This window comes from Cornus florida, unplaced genomic scaffold (assembly GCF_030987335.1).
Source record: "Cornus florida cultivar Cherokee Brave unplaced genomic scaffold, ASM3098733v1 CherokeeBrave_3.0.0_Hap2_Chr10, whole genome shotgun sequence".
Lineage (NCBI taxonomy): Eukaryota > Viridiplantae > Streptophyta > Magnoliopsida > Cornales > Cornaceae > Cornus > Cornus florida.
The window spans coordinates 95,897,176-95,918,360 of NW_026775580.1; positions in this window are offsets into that span (position 1 = coordinate 95,897,176).

Below are 21,185 nucleotides of genomic sequence, written 5' to 3' on the forward strand. Positions count from 1 at the left end.
GGTCGGAGGTTCTAGAAGAACATCCAAACAAGCCTCGGGTAAACTAGGTAAGTGACTGGGGCTAGAATGGCTAAAATGCCCCTACGGTCAATGTCCTCGTAGGCTGCCCAGGTCAAGATATACCGGGAGAAGAAAGAAATGTCAAAAACTGACTCATGCACCACCTGAAGGCGTGAGTATCTTAGCAGAGGTCTGTCTAAGGCCTGGTCTGGCTGTGCAGGAGGCAGAGATGAAGAAGGTGATGGTGTATGCTCAGCCTCATCATGAGATGATGAAGATGCAGAAGCAGAAGACTGTAGTCTGCTGTCTGATGAGGACTGAGCTAGATCGGCCTCTATATAATCCTCTAGCTGCTTAGGCTGCTCAAGATCCGGGACCTGAGATGGTCCTGCCTGATGCTCGGGCTTCTCCCAAACATGAGAGGGCTCACCTGGCCCTTTTAATCTGTGCCTGACTCAGCGATGATAATGTCCACGGGCAACAGTCTTGACCCTAGCCATGGCCTGCAAAATAGAAAGAAAAACACTTGCAATATAAGTTAGTATTGGCATTAAGAATTGAAGCAGAGTATATAGAAACATGTATGTCAAATAAAATAAATAACACAAGACATGAATCTATGTAAGTGATAATGGGGCTAAATAAATAGTGACAGTAAGTGAAGCATGCTAAACAATATAAGTATGGAATGCATCCAATGTGGAAAACACAGGCATTGGGCATGTATGAGATAGCATAGAATCACATAAGAGAGTGTGTGAAATGTGGGATGCAAATCTGTGAAGTTCGAACGATTACAAAAATGTGAGATCGATCTCTGTGAGATTGATCTGAGATAAGTTCGATCGATCGAACTGCTAAGGGCAATTCGAAAAGTCACAGATCTGTGACGTGGAAGGCACAGGGGCACCCAAGCAAACTTGTGGGGCCCTCTCACACATCAACAACACAATGTGGGTCACTTGTTTGGCCCGTGACACTCAAAAATTGATTTAAAAATGAAATATATATACAAAACCATATACACATAAATACACGTATATACACAATCATGTAAACTTCAAATATGGCAAGATTCAGACATAGCAACCCTAGATCTAACATGGCAAGCATCTTAAACATAGGATTGAAGATCGAAATCAAGAAATACAATGTGAAACTTACCAAATTCGAGAGAGAGAAGTGGTGCGAAGGAGAAAGATGAGATCTGAGATGAAGGAGAGAGATTCGAGCCTCAGGAAAGTCACCGGAGGACTCGCCGGAGATGAAAGAGAGATGGTTTACAGCGGCCAGGGATGAAAAGGTCTTTAGATCGATCTTTGAATCGATCTAATGACCCTAGGGTTTTGTTTTTAAAAACATTTCCTGACCAGTTCGATCGATCAGGGAAAATTTTCGATCGATCGATCATAGATCAATCTTAAAAACGTTGAGATAATCTCTGTTCACTAAACGACATATTTATTTTATTTTATTTTTTATTTTTTTATTTTTTATATATATTTGAATATTTACAAATTAAAATTTTAAATTCAAAACATTTTTTTTTTTTTTTTTTTGGATTTTTGAAAAAATAACATAAAATACAATTTTTTTGGAATTTTAGAAAATATGTAAATTTTTGGATTTTGAAAATTTTAAAATGAAAATAAAAGTAGAAATTAAAAATAAAAAATCTTTAAAATAAAATAAAATAAAAATCTTTTTAAGGTTTTTTTTAAAAGATAAGATAAGATAAAATAAAAATAAAAATAAAAATAAAAACAAAAATGCAATCAAAGTCAAAATCAAGATTAACAAAGAGTAGAGATCGATCAAGTTGAGATCAATCGAAAAGGTATTTCAATCGATCGAACAGGTGAAAACCTACAGAGAAGTTCGAACGATGCACAAAGAGGCCTTTTTTCATAGATCTCAAAAATTTTCTAAGTGTAGAGTGAAGATCGATCCAAGAAGAAGTTGGATTGATCTAGGAACTTTCAGATTGATCCAAAGAATTCTAGAACGATACACAGAGAGCTGATTTATGCAGGAATTTTCAGATCGATGGAACAGAGCAATGATTGGATGCAGGGATGAGTGTTCGATTGATCGAACCTCATTTAAGATCGATCGAACAGGGACAAAATGCCTATCTTCAGAACGAAAGTGCATACATACTCAATCAAAATTCCTAGCCATATGTATGAATACCAAAATATATCTAGACGACGCAAGAAATGAAAGATAAAACAGAAATGAGGGAGGAATAGGGTCGTAAACCCTACGAAGCCTATACTAGTATTTAACGTCTCTAGCAAGACGTTGGGCTCTTTTAGCCTGGATCAAACATCTTGTAATGCATCCCCTCCTTGTCGGGGTGATAAGTACTTTGAATTCCATCCAACAAACGGTTCCCTAAAGAACTTGTTGGATTAGGTTCAAAGGAATTTATTGGTCCTTTGTCAATGTGATCTTTGGGCTTCCATGCCCTTTCAAAGTAAGATTTTGAAACATCATTTTTTGAATTCAAGGTTGAAGATGAAATTTTTAAAGTTTTGGTTTCAAGCAAAGACTCCATTCTTTCACATTCATTGTCTAGACATTTTTCTACAACATTTACTTCTTCATGATTGTCAAATGAATTTGGGGTCGGATTGAAGATATTTAACTTCACTTTCATATGCCCAAATGAAATTTTCATTACCCCCGTCCTATAATTAATGTTGGCATTTGAGGTTGCCAAGAAAGGACGGCCAATGATAACGGGAATTTGGCTCTTGGGATTTGGAACCAGTTCCGTGTCAATGACAACGAAATCAACCGGGAAGAAGAATTTATCAATTTTAATCAAGACATCCTCAATGACACCCCTAGACTTTTTGATGGATCGGTAGGCAAGTTGTAAAACCAACGACGTCGATTTCAAGTCTCCTAAGCCTAATTTGACATATACTGAATATGGAAGAAGATTAACACTTGCTCCTAAGTCTAGAAGAGCTCGATTAATGACATGGTCACCAATGATACAAGAAGTAGTAGGCGAACCGGGGTCCTTAAACTTTAGAAGGGTGTTATGTTGCAAGATTGAGCTCACTTGCTCTGTCAAGACCACTTTCCTAGGTGCTTGGCTCTTGTTCTTCCTCTTTTGGGTGCAAAGATCTTTTAAGAACTTGGCATAAGCCAGAATTTGCTTAATTGCATTCAAAAGTAGAAGATTAATCTTCACTTGCCTAAACATTTCTATGATTTCATTAGTCTTGCTCTTTTGTTTATCAAGATAAATGGATCCTTTCAAGGCATCCGGAAATGGAGCTCCTGGCTCAAAAGCTTTTTCAAAAAAATTCGTTGAAGAATCTTCAATATAAGAATTTTTAAAATCCTCTTTCAAAGCTTTGTTTAATTTATCTTTCAAATCAATTTTGGACTCACTATTCAGATCACTTTCTAACACTTTCTCATTTGAATGATCATACATATGCAATGAAGGAGGAATATGATAAAAAAAAATGGGATGGGTGTCAACCTTTGGTTTCACCGGTTCACTCTCTTCATTGGACATACTTACTTTGTTGTCCACAATCTTCCCACTTCTCAAAGTTGTCACAGCATTGACATGCTCAATTATGTGCCCTTCTGATAAGGAATGAGTCTCCACAACACATTGTTGCTTTGGTGGGGCATTCAAAGGCATCTTCCCTTTCTCTCTAGCATTTAAGATACTAGCTATTTGCCCTACTTAGGTTTCTAGCTTAGCAATGGATTGAGAATGAGAATGAAGCAATTGAGTGTTTGTCTCTAGAGTGCCTAGAGCGGTCAAAACTTTCTCTTCAAAGGCGGGACTCCTAGAATTTCCTTGCGAATATGATGGTTGATTAGGAAAATGAGAATTAGAAAATTGATTGCCATGTGATTGAAATGATAATGATTTAAAACCTTGGGAACCTTGGCCTTGCATTGGTGGCGGAACATACTTCCCTTGAAAACCATCTTGGGGAGGGTTTGAGCCTTCCCCTTGGCTTTTCCAAGAAAAATTTGGATGGTTCCTCTAACTTGAATTGTAATGAGTGCCATAGAGATTATTCCATTGATTAACAAATGTAGCATTAACTTGCTCATGGGGCTCATTGCACATGTCCATGGGGACAATTGAAAGTAGAATGCAGAACACTTAAACAAGTCATACAAGATTCATTAGATGCATGATGATGAATATGAGTAGGGGAGGAAGATACTTGATTTGCCGAATTTTGGTTGATCAAAAATTGATCAAACCTTTGAGACAAGGATTTCATCTCGACGGCTATGTCATTGGAGTTATCAACTTGATATAAGTCGACATTCTTCCTTCCACCTAGGTTTCTACCATTTTTAGAAGATAAGGACCTATGCATGGAATTTTCACTCATACTTTCACATAATTGCCACACATCATTTTCAAGCTTATCAAGATAAGAACCACCCATGGATGCATCAACCATACCTTTGTGATTATCCGGTAAACTTTCAAAGAAATATTGGACTAGTTACCACTTAGGTACATTATAATGAGGGCACTTTCTAAACAAATCATTAAATCTTTCCTATGCCTCATGAAACATTTCCCCATCCCCTTGAGAAAATTCTCTAATTGAAGTTCTTATGGCATTGGTCTTAGAAATCGGATAGTACTTTTTCAAGAACTCTATTTGCATTTCCGCCCAAGAAGTTATCGAAAAAGGCCTAAGTTTGTTGAAATAATATTCTGCCTTGTCTTTAAGGGTAAAAGGAAAAAGTTTAAGTCTTAAAACTTCCTCCGGCATATCCGTGTATTTCACGATGGAACACACTTCAAGAAACTCATCCAAATGCTTATAAGGTTCTTCACTATGAAGTCCATGATAGTTTGGAAGCATTTGAATAGTTTGTGGTTTAATTTCATAGTGATGCGCTCTAAATAAAGGCAATTGAATGCAAGTGGGTGCATTGTAATCATTAGGCACATAATGGTCTCTTAATGCAATGGGAGGATTTACAATTGGTGGTGCTAAACGAACACCTTGATTAGCTTGAACTATGGGGGGTTGTGGAATAAATATTGGCCTAGGCATTCCCAATGGAACTTTGCCTTGTTGTTCTGGGTGAATGAATGGTCTAGGCATGTCTACTGGTACTTGAACATTTTCATGATGCACATTAGGGTGGAGGTTGCCTTGTTGGTCTATGTGGCCAAGGTCCTCCACATGGTCGTCATTCAAATCCTTCATTAGTGAAATGGAGTGATGAGAACTACCTCTTCCCCTAGGATTACGAACAACCAATTCAAGATTCAAATTAAGAATGACAAGAGTAGGATTCAATGGCCTATGACCATGCATAAACTAGAAAAACAAATAACAAGCAAGTAACAATCACTTCACCCCCGCAACAATTCAATCAATAAATCTCCACATTCAATGATATCATGCTCCCATGCTTAAATAATATGCAAAGAAAAGTAAAACAAGCCTCCACGCGGGCTCACGATTTAACTAAGAAATGAAAAACAAACCTCCACGCGGGCCAACGATTTAACTAGAGCTTGAGTTAGAAAGATCTCACAACGGGTCCTTAAGCAACTTCAATTCATTTTCAACTTCCAAGCTTTGCTATGCTTTGCATTTTTTCAGATTCTTAGTCCTTTTTGTGCTTAGCTTAGCTCCTTGCTTTGAATTCTCCTTCGTTTAACCTCCTTGCTCAATTTCACCTAGCTAAATAAGAACAAACACAATAAGTAACCAAAAATAAAATAAAGAAAAGACACGATCAAAAGAGTACTAATCCTTAATTATTTCCAAAACACGGCGTTGCCAATTAAATCCCCGGCAACGGCGCCAAAAACTTGGTGTGTGTCGCCGAGCACCAAAGCCTAAAGATGTGCAAAAGATAGTGAATGTACAATGTAACCAAGTTTTACATTTATAAATGCCACTACTACCATTAACTAAAAATATAGCAAGGGTGAGTAGGGATCGTCCCAAGGGATTGAAGGGCTACTAGTAATGGAACAATACTTAGGGTTAGTAGGTCAAATGATCAAAGGTAGGTTGTTTGGTTGATTAAACTACAATTAAGATTAAATAAGATCAATATAAAACAAGTAATTAAAGGATAGAGAGAACAAGAGAGAGAGATCTTAGGATTTAGAGACCTTTCTATACACTCAATTCACAATTAATGAGGGGGAAAACATATGTTGCAACAATAGTGAGTGTGTGTGGTTGTTTTTACAAGCATTGATGACCAATTAAGTATATATTGTCTAAACAACACAATGCATAACACAATACATGAAACTAAGTCATTAATCCTTCTTTAAGCTCACAATCTAAACACATCACATAATTAGAGAAATATACTACTTGCATTTATAAGTATGGAACATCAAACAACAAGCATGGATTGTCCTCCCATTTAACAACTAAGGTAGCTACACTACATCTAAGCTAATGACATAGAAATTAAACTAATTAGACTAAGGGAGAGGCACAATCCATCAAGAAATGAGTATTAACCATCAAATAAACCACAAGAGCAAGCATTATGTCTTGACAATCTCTAGATCTATAGCACCAACACACATAGACATGCATCAACAACACAAAAGATAGAGATAAACACATGAACATCTATTCTAGCATACATAGACATATGGATAGAATGAAATGATCAATTGGAAGAATTAAACCACACAAATCATTGGATAAATAAGATCTATGTATATAAATATATCAAAACATGTATTACAACACAAATCCCCTCAAAAATACATAAATAAAGGTAAAGAAAGCATGTTTAGGGCTAACTCTAGCCCAAAGAGGATGTCTAGCCACTCATGAATGGTGTCCTCCAACCCTCAAGGGCTATCTCCATGGTAGAAGTGCTCTTCTTCTTGAGGAAGATGGAAAACCTCTTAAGAATGTCTCTAGCCTCCTCTTCTCTTTTCTTCCTCTTTAAAAATTGTATCTAAGACTATCAAAAAAACTATCTATATGTAAAAATGGCTCATATTCCTTATATAGGTAGCTCAAATGTCACACCAATGGTCTAGGCTTGTACACAAGGGCTCATCCAATGATTGCACAATGAGACAACTTTTAATGAGCTAGAGATATATTTGTTCAGATTTGAGAGGGTTCGATCGATCAAACCTGTGCTGTGATCGATCGAACATGGCTGAGATCTATCAAACTTTGGCTGGATCAACCCTCCAATGGCGGTGCCTTTTTTGGAGAAGGACAGATCTGAGATATTTTGGGGAATGAGACAAAAGTGGTAGGTAGGGTGGTACAACGGGATGAGATGGAATCTTTTTGATCGATCTGAGAATTGTTGGATTGATCAAACTTTATGGGATCTTTGAATAAGAACAAAAGAGCTTGGATCCATCTTGGAGAGTCTAGATCGATGAATTTTCGATCGATCGGAGTATTTTTGAGATCGATCAAACCTGCTGAATTTCCACACTTTACTTCAATCTGCTTCCACTTTGCTCCTTTCTTCCATCCAGCTTGAGTTAGCTTCTTTTAAGCTCTTATTTGGCTAAATTAACTTATTTTGGGAATAAGCACCTAAAAAGGGCAATAACACGAAATTAGTCTAAAACGGGAAAGTAAGATAAATAAAGGTCCTAGAATACCTAAACTTAAGGGGTTTAAATGCGCACTTTTTAGCGCTTATCAGGATCCAAGCTCTTTTGTCCTTATCCAAAGGTCCCATAAAGTTCGATCAATCCAATAATTCTCAAATCGATCAAAAAGATTCCATCTTATCCTGTTGTACCACCCTACCTACCACTTTTGTCTCTTTCCCTAAAATATCTCAGATCTGTCCTTATCCAAAAAGGCGCCGCCATAGGAGGATCAATCCAACCAAAGTTTGATAGATCTCAGCCAAGTTTGATCGATCTCAGAATAGGTTCAATCGATCGAACCCTCTCAAGTGCGAATTAAATTAATTTCCAGCTGATTAAAAGTTGTCTCATGTTGCAATCATTAGAGGAGCCCTTGTGTACGAGCCTAGACCATTGGGTGTGACATTTGAGCTACCTATATAAGGATTATGAGCCACTTTTACACATATGCTTTTAGGAGTTGATAGATATAATTTTTTATTATTCTTAGAGAGGAAGAAAAGAGAAGAGGAGGCTAAAGACACATTCTTAGGAGGTCTACCATCTACTTCAAGAAAAAGAACATTTATACCATGGAGATAGCCCTTGAGGGTTGGAGGACACCATTCATGAGTGGCTAGACATCCTCTTGGAGCTAGAGTTAGCCCTAAACAGGCTTTTTTTACCTTGATTTGTGTATTTTTGAGGGAATTTGTGTTGTAATACATGTTTTGACATATTTATATACATAGATCTTGTTTATTCAATGATTTGTGTGGTTTAATTCTTCCAATTGATCATTTCATTCTATCCATATGTCTATGTATGCTAGAATAGATGTTCATGTGTTTATCTCTATGTCTTGTGTTGTTGATGCATGTCTATGTGTTTTGATGCTATAGATCTAGAGATTGTCAAGACATAGTGCTTAATAGAATGCTCTTGTGGTTTATTTGATGGTTCATGGATTGTGCTTCTCCCTTAGTTTAATCAGTTTAATTTTCATGTCATTAGCTTAGATGTAGTGTAGTTACCTTAGTTGTTACATGGGAGGACAAACCATGCTTATTGTTTGATGTTTCATACTTATGAATACAAGTAGTATATTTTTCTAATTATGTAATGTGTTTGGATTGTGAGCTTAAAGGAATGATTAATGGCTTAGTTTGATATATTGTGCTATTCATTGTGTTACTTAGATAATATACACTTAATTGGTAATCCATGCTTATTGAAACAACCACACACACTCACTATTGTTGCAACATATGTTTTTCTCCTCATTAATTAAGAATTGAGTGTATAGAAAAGTGATGCTTAGTGGTGATCTCTAAGTCCCAAGACCTCTCTCTTTTATTTTCTCTATCCTTTAATTACTTATTTTATATTGAGTTTGATTAATCTTAATTGTAGTTTAATCAACCAAACAATCTACCTTTAATCACTCGACCTACCAACCCTAAGCATTGTTTCCATTACTAATAGCCCTCCAATCCCTTGGGATGATCCCTACTCACTCTTGCTACGTTAGTAGTAGTGGTAGTAGTTTTTATAAATTTAAACTTAACCCAAATAGCTTTTCTTAAACCGTACATTCTCTATATTATTTTGGCGTATAGGAACGGCCACCGTTAAATTTTGGCACCGTTGCTGGGGATTGAATTGGCAACGCCGTGGTTTGGAAACATTTAGGAATTAGTACTCTTTTGATCGTGTCTTTACTTTATTTTTATTTTTGGTTACTTATTGTGTTTGTTCTTATTTGGCTAGGTGAATTGAGTGAAGGAAGTTGAACAAAGGAGAATTCAAAGCAAGGAGTTAAGCCAAACACAAAAAGGACTAAAAATCTAAAAAAAAATGCAAAACATAGCAAAGCTTGGAAGTTGAAAATGAATTAAAGTTGCTTAAGGACCCTTTGTGAGATCTTTCTAACTCAAGCTCTAGTTAAATTGTTGGCCCGCGTGGAGGCTTGTTTTTCGTTTCTTAGATAAATCGTGAGCTCGCGTGGAGGCTATTTACTTTTCTTTGCATATTGTTCAAGCATGGGAGCATGGGATCATTGTATGTGGAGATTTGTTGATTGATTTATTATGGGGGTGAAGTGTTTGTTACTTGCTTATTTGCTTGTTATTTGTCTTTGCTAGTGCATGCATGGTCGTAGGTCATTAAATCATACTCTTGTCCCTCTTAAATTTTATCTTGAATCAGTTATTCGTAATCCTAGGGGAAAAGGTAGTTCTCATCACTCCATTTCACCAATGGAGAATTTGAATGACGAACATGTGGAGGACCTTAGTCACATAGACCAGCAAGGCATCCTCCACCCTAATGTGAATCATGAAAATGTCCAAGTACTATTAGGAATACCTAGACCATTCATTCCACCACAACAACAAGGCCAAATTCCATTGGGAATGCCTCAACCAATCTTTGTTCCACAACCTCCCATGGTTCAAGCTAATTAAGGTGTTCGTGTAGAACCACCAATTGTGAATCCTCCCATTTCATTAAAAGACCATTATGTGCCTAATAAATATAATCCACCCACTTGCATTCAGTTGCCTCCATTTAGAGCATATTACTATAAAATCAAACCACAAACTATTCAAATGCTTCCTAACTATCATGGACTTCCTAGTGAAGAACCTTATAAACATTTGGATGAGTTTCTTGAAGTGTGTTTGATCGGTTGGTCAATTAAACATCAACCTTCGCATTAGCACGAATCATTGTAAAATAGGGCTATTGGTCGGGTAAGTCAAACCACTGGGACTGCGCTAATCTATGGCAACCTAAGTGTCTAGAGTCATTTTAGAGTGATAAGGGGTGTTCATAGAGGGTTTGTTTTGTTTGTCACTAAACTACAAATTCAGAATGCATAAAACAATAAATTGAAGGAGATTAAAAGAGAAGATTTAGAGAAAGAAGTCTAGGGAAGTGAGTCCACTCCAACCCTCTACACAAGCTAATTATATGATTAATTTGGGGAATTAATGTAGAAATGACCTTGATATATAATAATACATGACTACTATAATATCTTCAAGAAATTCAATTAATTAAAGAGTAAGAACAACCTATCAAAGCTTCACATGGTTGAGTTACCTAAACTAAGATGCAACCCTAGACATGCTCACTAAGCTAGAAATTGTCAAACAATTAATCAATTGGTGGAAGCACATGATATCAAGTCACAAGATTAACTCATCAAAAGAAATTCTTAAGCTATGGATTAACAAGCTACTCAAAACCATGCCATTAAAACCGTTCAATAATCTTAGTTCCATTGTCACTATGAAACTATAAGCCATACAACTATGAGATTAAATAATCTAAGACAAGAGTATGTAAATCAACATAGTCATTCAAACATTCAAAATCTTCATTACAATTTGTAACATGCTCTAGACCATGGAACTAGCCAAATATACATTTCATTCCCCAAAATAAATCAAAAACTAGACATGCTTACAAGGTAGAGCTTCATCACCTCCCTAGATGGAGGTTTAGTTACCCATTGATGCACTAGAGGAAGGAGGAAACAAAGCCTTGACCTCCATTTTCGAGCTCCCCTCTTCTAGCTCCAAGAAGACACATTTCTTGCTCTCTTCTCTCTCCTCTATCTTGCAAAAATTCAAGGATAATCCTTTTGTGTGGTCCTTCCTCTCTCTTATCAAGCTCAAGTCAAGGCTCTCTCTCCTCCAAGGAACACCTCCAACCACTTCATAAAGAAGGAAGATGGCTTTGAGGAAACCAATGTGCAAGTGGCTGAAATTGAGCCATTTCCGAGTGCAATCTGCCTAATTTTCGAGCACTCGAAGAGTGGTCTCGAGCACTTTAAATTAGTGTAATGTGCAACATGCTCTTCTTGCTCAGCACTGACCTACTTTGGTAAAACTGCTATAACTTTGTACCCCGAACTCCAAATGATGATCTGTTTGAAGATTAGGAGATCTGATTCAGTTCTTTAAAAAGTTCATGTTTTGATGAAGACCTAATTCTCAAGTCTGGTTGGTCGAAAATTGGGAGAAAGGCAATACTTCAGTGCTGCCAGGTAGTTCTGCGCACCTCTGTTAAGAAGATCATAACTCTCTGCTCCAAACTCCGAATGATAAACTGCTTGAAGATTTGGAAAGCTAATTCAGAGCTCTAAATCTTTCATGTTATAATGGAAGTCCAGTTCTTGAGTTTGCTAGGTCGAAAATGGCAACAAAAGTCAGGTTCTACTGCTGCCAGAAATTCAGAATTGGCACCCTTTTTGTTCAAAATTCCACAAGGCATCATTTTTGCTTCCTTTTTGCACTTTAACCTGAAAATGCACAAAAACATGCAAATGGAGTTAATCTACATAAAATAATCAATTAATGGACTTTGTTAATGTAATTTAGGGCACTTGAATATACAGTATTCAGCGCTTATCACACCCCCAAACTTACATTTTGCTAGTCCCTTAGCAAAACCAAAATGCAAAGCTCAATGGAATGAAAAACATGGGAATGCTATTACAAAAATATCCACCATGGCAAAAATAAACATAAACATAGCTCAAATACAACTTGAAACAGATAAAGATCTAGAGACGGGATCATTGGGAAGACTACCTTGCATATATGAAGCATTGATACAAAAATTGGCAAAAACCATTTCAACATGCATGCATCAACATCATAGTCTATATAAATAATTCAATTGTCATCTTTTAAATGGAAATAACTCAAACTCCAGTGAAAGTGAATTGAATTCTTAACATGCGGCTTTTACTTTCTTTTCCAATTCCAAGGCACAAGTTTTCAAATCAATGAATTCCCTTTTACATAAAGTCCCTAAGGCATGATTTTATTTTCAAGGCAACTTTTGTTGCCTGTTGACAATTTATTATAACTCATTAGCGAAACATAGAATGGTTGTGCAATGCTGAAGTCCCTTAAGCTTTCTAACCAAACTATGTAGCAAGCGTTAGGCCAACAACTCCCAAACCAGATGGCTTTAGGGTGTTAAGTGTAGAGACACTCCAAAGGGCTTAATAGCTCAAGTTGGAAAGGCTACGAACTCTAGCGAACCATGTTTATTACAATTTTTTTGAATAACCGTGCAATGTTAAAGTCCTTTAAGCTTTCTAACCAACCCTTGTAGCAAGCGTTAGGCCAACAACTCCCAAACCAGACGGCTTTAGGGTGCTAAGTGTAGAGACACTCCTAGGGCTTAATAGCTCGAGTTGGAAAGGCTACGAACGTCAACTGGTCATTTTTTTTTTTTCTTTCTCATTTTTTTTTTTTTTTATTGAATCATGCCAAAGATATTCATCTATCAGGTTCATCAAATCAGATTAACTAGGCCAAGGTCAAGGTTGATCAAGTTGCATGCCTCACAGTTAAGTTTCCAATGCGCATCTATGCATTGCGAAGCTTATAAGAGTGTAAATCCAGCAAGAATCTAATTGGGGCATTTATACAGACTACATTGTATTTGCATGATCATTTCAAATTCAAATTTCTTTATTTTCAAAAATTTCTCAATTGCTTCTATACACAAGGTATTAAACATATGCTTTGTCTCCAACAAGTTCCAAGTTACACTATCATTACTTAGCAAAAATGTCAAACCAAAAATGTCAAAATGTGAAACCAAAAATGTCCTATTGCACCCCCAAACTTGAATGTCACATTGTCCTCAATGTGGGACATGGATGTAAGTTAGAGACAAAAATGACAAAGAGTATAAAAAGGAACAAAAATACCCAGGGGGAGGAAACAGCATAGTGAAACAAAAACCCCCAAACTTGAATTGGACTGCGCAACCTGGAGAGCATCATGAAGAACAAAAAGAAACAACCACAAACAGCATTAATAGCACAAGAAGAAAGAATTTGCATTTCAAAAAGAGTTTACATGATTACAAAAAGAGCTGTACAGGGATCATGTCTACTAGAGCAACCTATACATAGCAAATTCTTACAGTTCAAAAGGAAAACAAAAGATACAAGAGAAATAGTTACATGTGAAACAAAAAGATAAGGTCCAACACTCGCAACAAGCTACGGTCCAGAGGGTAAACGGGCGAGGATGGAATGGAGGAGAGATTGAGTCTTACGCCGTTCAGCGAAAGCTAAACGACGTTCCTCAGCTGCGACACGGCAGTCTTCAGCAGCAAGACGACGATCTTCTTCGGCACGTGAAGAAGTCTCACACAGAGTCCGAGTGTACGCGGACAAAGAATTCTCAAAACGATCCAGCCGCTCATGAATACCGGCAATGCTAGCCCGGATGAAAGCCTGGTCCTGGTGAGAGTCGACCGGAGGCTCTACCCTTGCAGCGGCTGCTGCGATGGAAGCATCCTCAGAAGGAGGAGGAGGTGGAGCTTAGATGAACAGGAGGGTAGCAGGCTGAGGGGTACTAGAATGGCTAAGAACATTGATCCACCGGCGCTTGGTAAAAATTTTAATCTTTTTGCCTTTTGGTTCATGGGGAGGAACAACGAAACCCTTGTGCTAAAGGAGCCGAGTGATGAAAAACGGCAAAGGCAATTTCCGATTTTTAACTCGCGGAACCCGTGCATTATGAGCGTCATGCCAAAACTTCATAAATGTGGTCCAAATGAGCTCTGGGATGGAGAACCATTGGCTTTGGTCCATGGCATATAAGGCTTGCAAAAGGAGGCCCCTACGCTCGGTGCTATGCACCAAAGGGCAGACATTGTGCTTGAAGACAGTGTCAATGAACCAGAGGCGTTCCGGAAGATTGGTTTTGCGGATAAAAGACCGGGGCCTATTAGGATTGTCAACATTGCAAATGGCAGCGGCAATCTGCTCCACAGTTAATGTATCCGGCTCCTCATATAAAGGGAGATTTTCACGATTGACAATGTCATCGGGGCACTCAATGGGGTAACCAGAAACCTGAATGATGTCAGTCATAGTGAAAGCATAGATGGTGCCATCAATGGATGTAGTGAGAGAAATGGGTGGCTCTTCAGGGCATTGGAGATTCTGGTAGAAGAGGCGCACTACACGGGGGTAGGCAACCCTGGCAAGGGGTACGCAAATGTGCTGCAGACGCCGGTTAGTCAATTCAGCTACAGCCCACAAAGTTGTGGGTAGAATATCAAAGGCATCCGTGAGCGAAAAAGAAAGCTCGTAGTTGAGTTGTTTGCGATCCCAAGGATCACGTGGTCGCTCACGATTGACAGCACGGGCACCCACAGAGGGTCTAGGAGGGCGAGAAGGACCGGCACGAGACATTTAGAGAGGTGGACTTGGTTGAGGAACTTCGGCGAACACCCGGTGTGCACCACAAAAAGGAGAAGGTGAAAATGAGTGGGGTGGATGATGAAGCCCAAAAATTTTGTGCACAAACAAGGCTCTAGCATAAAGCAACATCAACAACAAGCAACACAGAACCAAACTCCAACATTACAAGCCCATCCTCCATGTAAAACACCATGAGTGAACAAAGGAAAAAAAAAACAAATAACGAGGTCAAAGACTTGAATTTTAGTGTATCCGAGAGCAAGAAGGAAGGCAGGAAGAGGTTGATGGCAGGCATGGGTGTGCATGGGTTTATGGGTTTATAGGTTACTTCATAGTGCATAGTTTAGGGGTGGCATTGAGAGTGGGTTGATGGAGGGATGAAGAAGATAAGGGACGAGTGTGAGATGGGTGTGTGGGAGCCGAGAGGGGTGAGTGAGAGAGGCTGGGTTTTAAAAGAGAGAGGGAAGCTTGGTTCGAGCACTCGAAGGGTGTCTTCGAGTGCTCGAAATTGGGGTAGTGAGCTCGGTTGTGAGGATGGTGTATTGTGCTCCACACTTCGAGCACTCGAAATGGGACTTCGAGTGCTCGAAGTCTTGGTAATGAGTGAGGGAAAGGTTGGAGGGGTGTAGATTGGTGATGGTGGGTTGTGGAATGAGAGAGAGTGGATGAGGGATGGTGGGGGCTTGCATGGTGTGCATGCATGGAGGTGTGCTTGAGGGCATGCATGGTGAGAGATTGGTGGGTTGAAGCTGGCTAGTGAGAGAGATAACCGAAATGGTTGATGGGGTTGAGGGATGATAGAGAGGGATGTTGATGTGGTTGAGTTGAGTGGTTGATGAGATGGTTTGAGGTTGCATGCATGCATGGAGGTTGTGGGTGGAAACCGAAAGGTGGTAGTGTTGCATGGTGTTGGATGGTGGGTTTGTGGAGGCATGCATAGGCATGCATGGTGGCTGAGAGTGGAGGTGGTGATTGGGGTTGAAAGAAGGAGAAGGAAGGTTAGTGGAGGGAAGTTGGTATGGTGTGAGGTGGTTTAGGAAGTTGGTGGTTTTGAGGTGAGAGATGAGCTCGGTTGGATTGCATGGTTGGTGGCATAGAAGTGGGTTGATGAGGTTGAAGCCGAGAAAGAGAAGGTGAGGCTTGTGGGTGGGATGCAGGCAAGGCTGCATGGTGTGTGGGTGGGTTTTGGGTACATGTCGAGAGGTTCATGCATGGATTGCATGATGTGTGGGATGTGTGTGTGAGGTTAATGTGTGAGATGTGAGCCACTATGTGTGTGATGTTGATGTCGAGGGTGATGGTTTGATGGAGAGAGAGGCTGGTTTGGTTAGTGTTGCGGGAGAGTGCTCGAGCACTCTCTAGGTGGTTGCATAGGAAGGGTTTGATGCTGAAGTTGCATGCATGCATGGGTGTTTGGAGTTGAGGATGGTGTGAAGAGTGGTGGTTTGTATGGTGGTGAAGCTTCGAGCATGGTGGTGTTGGGTTATGGGTTGAGGTGGAGGATGGTGTTGGGTTTGGTTGATGGGGCTTGAAGTTGCCGAGAGAGAGAGGTTTGGAGGTGGTTGAAGGTGCATGCAGGGTGGAGTTTGAGCACTCTAAATAGGCTCGGCGAGTGGTCGAATTAAGAGCAGTGAGATGGGTATTGGGTGCAAGCAATGTCGAGCACTCTAAATGGTATTACGAGTGCTCGAATTGAGAGTAGTAGGTTCAGTGGTTTAATGCATGGACCACGAGTACTCCAAATTGGAGCTTAGATTGCTCGAAATGAAGCCAGAGAGGTCGAGAGAAAATGCAAGGAAGCTCGAGCACTCTAAATTGGAGTTTGAGTGCTCGAAAGTGGGTCAGTAGGCTCAGAATGTTGTGGTTGAAAAGAGGTTGTGCTTGAGCTTGATCTTGAAACCATGGAACTATCGATGAGCTTGCAGGGATGGAAGATGAGTGCATGGAATGGCATGGCTGGTGCAATGCCTGTGAGTTGCAGCTAAATTGAATGCAAGGAGCTTGCATGAGGATTTAAGCAACATTGACTGAGCTTGTGCACTCCAAAAATGAGGATTTAAGCAACATGGACATCTATGCATGTAATGCAGCAAGTTGTGAAGGCATGCAAGGATGCTGATGGATTGTGCCACGGTTTCAAAATGTTTCTATGCATGCAAATGTAGTGCCATACAATATTGAAGTTGGATCACGTGATGAAAGTTGAATGCATGAACTCATGAAAGAATGCATGAATGCAGTACAGGCATGCATGCATGCAACATTGTAACCTATAGATTGATCATTCTTATGCATGCATGAAAAAATAAATAAAAATAATAATAAATAAATAAATAAATAAAATAAACATAAAAATAAAAATAATAACAAAATAAAGTAAGATAAAATAAAATTAAATTAAATACTTCAATGAATGAAATCCCCCCCTCCCCCCCCCCCCCCCCCTTTTTTTTTTTTTTTTTTTTTTTTTTTTTAACTTTGCAATTTCTAATGCATGGAAAAATTGTCAACATTCAGAACATCACACAAAGCATGATTGAAATTTCCGGAGAAAATTTTAAACTTGCAAATTCATTCCATTCCAATGCATGGGAAATTTTGAAAGTTTTGTTTTGAAACCTTGCAATTTTTTAACTTTTTAATCCTCTCAAATGCATGAAGAATTTTGAGAAAATTTTCAAACTTTTCATTAAAAATGAGAAAATATGCACATGAGTCGCATTTGAAAAATCTAATGAAATTGCTAGAAAGCGATGGAAACTTCCGAGAATGAAAATTAGAGGTGAGAAGGTCTAAGAAAAATCAAACTTTTGGCTTTTCTAAACCGTTTCCCAGAAAATTTGCAAGGCACGAGCAATTTCAAAGAGAAGGAAGCTTGGAAATTGAAAGAATTGCTTCCCTTGAGTTGCTAAATTTAATGTCGATAGCTAGACAAAACTAGAGCAGGCACTAATCCTCATAAATTGGATCCGTCAAGAGGACTTCCTCAACTTTTCGGGTTAGGATTGAGCCGTCAATGCAAGGCTTAAGCCGTTGGCCATTTACCTTGAAGAGTGATCCACTTGCAGGATCACGAAGTTCGATTGCTCCATGAGGAAAGATGGTAGTGACAATGTATGGACCATCCCATCTTGACCGGATTTTACCGGGAAAGAGTTTCAAGCGGGAATTGAAAAGCCAAACCTTTTGTCCGGGGGCAAAAGACTTCTTGATGATGTGTTTGTCATAGAAAGCTTTAGACTTTGCCTTGTAGATTTTTGTGCTTTCATACGCGTCATTACGCAATTCCTCAAGTTCATTTAATTGCAACGCCCGATTAGAGCCGGCTTGTTTGAGATCAAAATTGAACCTTTTTATGGCCCAATAAGCACGGTGCTCTAATTCTACTGGGAGATGACATGCTTTGCCAAAGACAAGTCGATATGGTGACATGCCAATGGGTGTCTTATAAGCTGTCCGGTAAGCCCAAAGCGCATCGTTTAGCCTTAATGACCAATCTTTGCGGTCCGGTCTAACCGTTTTTTCCAAAATGTGCTTAATCTCCCGGTTAGAAATCTCTACTTGACCACTCGTTTGAGGGTGGTAAGGTGTAGCAACCTTATGAATGACTGAATACTTAGTAAGGACGAATTTGAGATAACGATTTCAAAAATGAGATTCGCCATCACTAATGATTGCTCGGGGCGTACCAAAACGGCTAAAGATGTGAGACTGAATGAAATGGATCACGACTTTATGATCATCGGTTTTGGTAGCCTCGGCTTCAACCCATTTTAGACACATAATCCATCGCTACAAGGATGTACTTATAGCCATAAGAAGATGGAAATGGTCCCATGAAGTCAATCCCCCACACATCAAAAATTTCAACAATTAAAATGTTGGTGAGGGGCATCATGTCTCTTCGGGATATGGATCCAAGTTTTTGACATCGTTCACACAATTTGCAAAAATTGTATGCATCCCGAAACAAGGTAAGCCAAAAGAATCCGCTTTGAAGAACTTTGTTAGCGGTCTTTTTGGCACTAAAATGGCTTCCACAAGCAAGAGTATGGCAAAAATTTAGAATGCTTGTGGCCTCGGTTTCAGGAATGCATCGCCGGATGATTTGGTCCGGACAATACTTGAATAGTTCCGGATCTTCCCAAAAGAAATGCTTGACTTGGGAGAAAAACCGATCCCTCTCTTGTTTGGACTAGTGAGCTGGAATTTTGCCAACCGCAAGATAATTGACAATATCCGCAAACCATGGAAGAGTAGAATGTGAAACTTGAAGAAGTTGCTCATCCGGAAAGGAATCACGGATGGTTGCGAATTCTGAAGATTTCTCAATAAGTAAGCGAGAGAGATGATTAGCGACAACATTGTCGGTCCCTTTGTTGTCCCGGATTTCAATGTCAAACTCTTGAAGTAAGAGGATCCATCGAATTAAACGGGGTTTTGTCTCTTTTTTCGCTAACAAATGCGTAAGAGCGGCATGATCCAAAAAGACGATGACCTTGGAGCCAAGAAGATAAGAGCGAAATTTATCCAAGGCGTACACCACAGCTAGCAATTCTTTTTCAGTGGTGGTGTAGTTCAATTGGGCATCGCAGAGAGTTTTGCTAGCATAATAAATGACATGCGGCAGTTTATCCACACGTTGGCCCAAAACCGCCCCTAATGCATAGTCGGATACATCACACATGATCTCGAAGGGAAGAGACCAATTAGGGGGTTTCATGATTGGGGCGGATGAGAGGAGAGTGCGAAGTTTGATGAAAGCTTCCATGCAAGCGTCATCAAAATTGAACGGAACATCCTTGGCTAAGAGATTACACAAGGGCCGTGAGATTTTGCTAAAATCTTTGATGAAGTGACGATAGAATCCGGCATGGCCAAGAAAAGAACGAATTTGACGGACTGAATTCGGAGGAGGAAGATTAGAGATTAACTTAACTTTTGCCTTGTCTACCTCGATTCCCCGCTTAGAAATGACATGTCCTAAAACAATGCCTTCTTAGACCATGAAGTGGCTTTTCTCCCAACTTAGAATGAGATTCGTCTCTTTGCATCTTTGGAGCACAAGAGATAAATTTTTGAGACACGAGTCAAAGGAGGAGCCAAATATGGAAAAATCGTCCATGAAAACTTCCAAGAACTTTTCAACCATATCGGAGAATATGGACATCATACACCTTTGGAACGTTACCGGCGCATTGCATAGACCAAAAGGCATGCGTCGATAGGCAAAAGTACCAAAGGGACATGTGAATGTTGTTTTCTCTTGATCTTGGGGGGCGATTGCCACTTGGTTATAGCCGGAATAACCATCAAGAAAATAATAGAAGCTTTGGCCGGCTAACCTTTCTAGGATTTGATCAATAAATGGGAGTGGGAAATGATCCTACCTAATTGATGAATTGAGTTTCCAATAGTCAATGCACACACGCCACCCGGTGGTGGTTCGTTGTGGCACGAGCTCACCTGCTGAATTTTCAACAACGGTTAGACCGGATTTCTTGGGGACAACTTGTGTGGGGCTCACCCACTTGCTATCAGAGATAGGGTAGATGATTCCCGCATCTAGCAATTTGATCACCTCTTTCATGACCACTTCCTTCATATTTGGATTTAACCGGCGCTAGACCTCTCTAGTAGGCTTTGCGTCATCCTCCATATGAATACGGTGCATACAAATGGAGGGGTCAATTCCTTTCAAATCTGCCACTGTCCAACCAATAGCTTCTTTATGCTCTTGGAGCACCGCTAAAAGGTTGGTCTCTTGGTCTTTTTGAAGGTCCGAGGCAATAATGACCGGAAGGGTTTGCTTTGGACCAAGGAACACATACTTGAGATGGGCCGGGAGCAGCTTAAGCTCAAGTAGTGGCGGAGATAATAATGATGGGACCGGAGGAGTGGTGGAAAGTTGGGGAAGTGGTTCTTTTGGAATTTTCCAAGGAGGTACATCCATGATAGCATTAATATCAAGCAAGGAATTGACTTCTTGAATGGCTTGATCAACATCAAAGTTTGAGAAGTCAAAATGGGACATGCAAGTTTCAAGAGGATCTTTGCTTAGAATGAAGGGGAGAGATTCTTCGACCACTTCATCAATGACATCCACAAGAAAACAATCATCCTCATTGGAGGGATGTTGAGTTGCATGAAAGATGTGGAGTTTGACTTGTATGTTTCGAAAAGCAATGTCCATCACCCCGGTTCGGCAATTAATTGATGCATTAGCCGTGGCTAAAAATGGCCTACCAAGGATCACGGGAATGTGCTTTTTTGGGTCATGGACCGGTTCCGTATCAATGACCACAAAATCTACCGGGAAGTAGAATTTGT